The sequence below is a fragment of the Homarus americanus genome, unplaced genomic scaffold, assembly GCF_018991925.1.
Source record: "Homarus americanus isolate GMGI-L3 unplaced genomic scaffold, GMGI_Hamer_2.0 scaffold23578, whole genome shotgun sequence".
In the NCBI taxonomy this organism is placed as follows: Eukaryota; Metazoa; Arthropoda; class Malacostraca; order Decapoda; family Nephropidae; genus Homarus; species Homarus americanus.
Window position 1 is genome coordinate 3631542 of NW_024733231.1, and position 4186 is coordinate 3635727.

Consider the following 4186-nt stretch of genomic DNA (forward strand, 5'->3'; position numbering starts at 1 on the left):
ATGGGTGGAGTGAAAAACAGTACCAGACGAAGTAAATATAGCGAGGGGTGTGGCCAGTAGTGAACATTTGTATTTTCTTGGAGTCTTAATTGGAAACAATAGCTGAATATACCAAAAGGTGCAGAATTTTATGCTCTTTTATTTTGTTATAAAGTGTCATCTCTCAAAATGAACGGTCAATGAGTAAAACATTAAAAACTGCAACTGGCCGCCATTTTCTTCAGGATGGCAACAAATGCTCACCTCGGGATGTTTGGCATGTTGTTTATAAACGTATTCTCACTATTTCTACCAAGTATCATTTCATTATGAATTAGTTCAGCTTTTTTCCTAATTTCCCCGGACTGTATTATGACTGCTCGGTTAAGTAAGGTTTGTTGGTGTTTTAACCCCACATTTTCCCTCATCTTCAAACCCTGCCCAGTCAGTGTCCACTTTGGAAGAAATCACTGTTGTTGCTAGTGTACCATAGATGTTGGCAGACAACTAACACCAGAAGGAGTTGTTTGAGTTAGTTCATTGTTTCCACAGATGTTCTTTGGATGATAAGTATGATACAACAATGTATAGAACCTAACCTAACCAACCTTACCTAACTTCCTAGCTGGGGCAGAGAAAGAATTAACTTGACATCTGCTACCATGAAAGCAACTATCTTGAAGTGGCACATGAGAGTACGATTGGTTGTTGCAGTGAAACACAGTGTACAGTATTTCTTCTTCACTGTCTTGCCAACTTTTCCTACACAAGCAATAGATAACTTGTGATATGGTACTGAACACAACACGGTAAGGGCGGCATTGAAAAACAGGGGATTCTTAGGAATTTTATTTTTCCAATCAATAATTTAGACAAACCTAAGACGCTTCTCTTCTACGACGTTTCCCTCACAAACGTCTTATAAAATTATGACGTCTTAGGCTTGTCTAACTATTGACCGCAAAGATAAACTCCTAAGATCCCCTGTTGTCTGAAAGCAATAATTTACCAATTAAACTCTACCTTATAATGTGATGGACAACTGAAATAAATGAATCTCTACCTTATAATGTGATGGACAACTGAAATAAATGAAACTCTACCTTATAATGTGATGGACAACTGAAATAAATGAATCTCTACCTTATAATGTGATGGACAACTGAAATAAATGAAACTCTACCTTATAATGTGATGGACAACTGAAATAAATGAAACTCTACCTTATAATGTGATGGACAACTGAAATAAATGAAACTCTACCTTATAATGTGATGGACAACTGAAATAAATGAATCTCTACCTTATAATGTGATGGACAACTGAAATAAATGAAACTCTACCTTATAATGTGATGGACAACTGAAATAAATGAATCTACCTTACCTTATGAATGTGACTGCAGCTTATCATTAAGTTTTGATATAAAAGATACCTGTGCCTGGCGACCCAACACAATAGACTAAATTAACCATTAATTACACTTTAGCTCAGGTTAATAATATACCAACAACTACTCGGTATTATTAACGTTATTTATATGACAATAATAATATTAATAAATGTCTTACCGACGGCTCAGGAGGTTATTTCCTGGACTGTCAAGTCGTAGCAGCCACCTCACACGTCCGCCATTTTGGTTCCCTGTTCCAACCCTCGCAGCAACTCAAACATATTCTTCATCCACAACCTGGATCATTTACATGTACAGTATTTTATATCTATAAAGACAAAAATATAATCGTGAGAAAATACATTTTTTTATTTAATAGTATAGTTTTATACCTGCAATATTATTGTTATTGTTTGACAACGAAGTCATACCTGTCCGAACACCTTCACCCACGACCAACATTGCAATATTATTTTTTTTAAGTTACCGCTTTGACTACCAAGTAAAGATGCCTTATAAACACTGTCCACGCATCTCTACACGCGTCCAACCAGATGTATGAACGAGATTAATGACAGACACAGTACACTGTAACTGTGGTTATGTAGAAACACTGATGCCAGGGGTCCTTTGGAACCAATGGCCCTTAGGGGCACTTCCAGGGCTAGGGGCCCACATGGGTCCTACTAAGGCCAGGGGCCTCTTGGGACTAAGAGGGTGTCCCCAAGAAGCATATCAGGGTCAGCGGCCCCATGGGACTAACAGGTGGTCCCCCCAGAGCCAGGGGCTCATGGGACTCAGAGGTCCCACTGGGTCTTCTGGGGACCACCAGAGGCCAGCAGGGAATGTACCAGGGCCCCATGGCACTTCCAGTCCCAGGGGCTTCATAGGACTACCAGGGGACTCCAAGGGGTCATACCAGGGTGACCCAGGAAGCCTAACAATACCAGGGGTCTCATGGGACTACCAAGGGTTCCCAGGGGCCTACCAGAGCCATAGGCCCAATAAGACAACGAGGGACCCCATGAGACTACTAGAGGGCCCCAAGGGTCACATATACCTGCTAATGGGTCCCAGAGGCTGCACAAGATTACCATGGGCCCCAATGTCCTACAAGGGTCCTGTAGGAGTATCATATGGTCCCCAGGGACCCTAACAAGTCCAGTGGCCTCATGGGACTACCAGGGGCCCCATTGGTACACAAAAAGTATGCTTTCAGTATTTCCAGAATAAAAAAAAACCTAAATCACACCTTGGAAACCCATAGTTGATGAGTAATTAGCATTGAAAAATGTCATTAAAATCTTCCAAGTGTCATTACGGCCACTAATTACTCTGCAATCAAATCGTGGACCATATATTCAGAATCTGCACATACATGCCTAAGTCACACCTTGGACAGGAGTGTCTAGCAGTGTACACACACGGTGCTGAAGAATAACTACCTACATTACCAGAGTATACTGTAAACTTACTGCAAATTCACCCTAAACGTTTTGTGAGTTATTGTGATCAGAGGCAGGTGTTGGCTGTCACGTTATACCAAGATTATTTACAGCATTTCAAGTATTTAAGTAAAAAATCATTGGCAGGATAGTGTGCTAGCCAATAGATTCACCTGATGCACCTGTATATTAATGGTTCAAGACATTAATAATAATAACTGATATTCAGTCAGTTTAAGCAAGGACAGCTGACAAAGCCATGAATGGTTTGTTTCCAGTAGTGTCCTTAAGACAGCATTACTGTAGGTGGTCTCAGGGCTCACCCAGCAGCAGAGCGTGCAATACGGTACGGTACGGTTATGAAGGTGATAAAAGTTCAGTTTGATATTACAGTTTGATGTTTTTTCTCAAAGTTTGGTACGTTACGAACGTATGTTTATTTTTTTGTACTTTCATTGTACCATTTCGAACCAAGCCACTCTCTTGAAATGTTGGCTCGCCACATGGCCAAGACAATAGCTTGGGGCAGTGCAGTTGTGCTCCAGCCTTCAGGTCAGGTCAGATGAAGTCATAAGGTCAGGTCAGGTCAGATCTGGCCACACTCAATGAGCCAGTGAGACCCACAAAATTACATTGTCCCAGGGGGAGTTGCCCCTGCCAGCGCACGTATGCACACACAAATGCTTAAGTTAATACTACTGTATAATTATTCTTGTATTGCTACACCTTAAATTGGGCTACATTTTGTTTGGGGGATACAAAATCAGGTACGAAATTTTTCCTTTGGTACGAATTACGATAAATCAATTGTACCGAACCAAACTGCATACTCTGCCCAGGAGCCCCAATGTTGCCTAACTTCACTGACTGGACAAGAAGCGGTGTTTCCAACGTGGTACTACAGTAGTTGGTGCTTAATGATATGAGTGTTGCTTAATTTTTTTGCATTTATTTAATTAATGTTGGAGAGCCTTTACTGTGTTGGACAGGTCAGGAACGTATCCCACTGAAACCCAAGGTAAAAGGCTGCCGGTTTATGTTAATTTGATATACGTCGGTGGTATCCAGGAACACAACCCTATCATAAATAAAGGGCAACACCTGTAATGTAATCAGAACACAGTATAATAATAACAGCTTAAAATGGGCAGAGTCTTGTAATGCCATACAATCACAGTAATAACAATAGCAGAAAGACCAACTACCCACTACCATCAAACACTTGCATAAAGGTGAAACAGTTTTAATATACAGTATAAAAATAATCACCACACAACATTGTACTTTCTTCAATGTACAAAATCTTAACACATAATATACTAGAACCTAATAAATCAATGTATGTTAAACAAGGAAGTAAACAATCATA

The 4186-nt window shown here is 40.3% G+C and overlaps 1 long non-coding RNA gene across 1 annotated transcript; it reads right to left on the reverse strand.

Annotated features, from left to right (window-relative positions):
• Nucleotides 1–813: 813 nt before the first annotated feature.
• LOC121869547 lies at nucleotides 814–1349 on the reverse strand. Its single transcript, XR_006089554.1, has 2 exons — nucleotides 1083–1349; nucleotides 814–1002 (listed from the first exon to the last, which is right to left on the reverse strand). It is a non-coding gene; the product is annotated as an uncharacterized LOC121869547 (long non-coding RNA).
• Between the last annotated feature and the right edge of the window lie 2837 nt (nucleotides 1350–4186).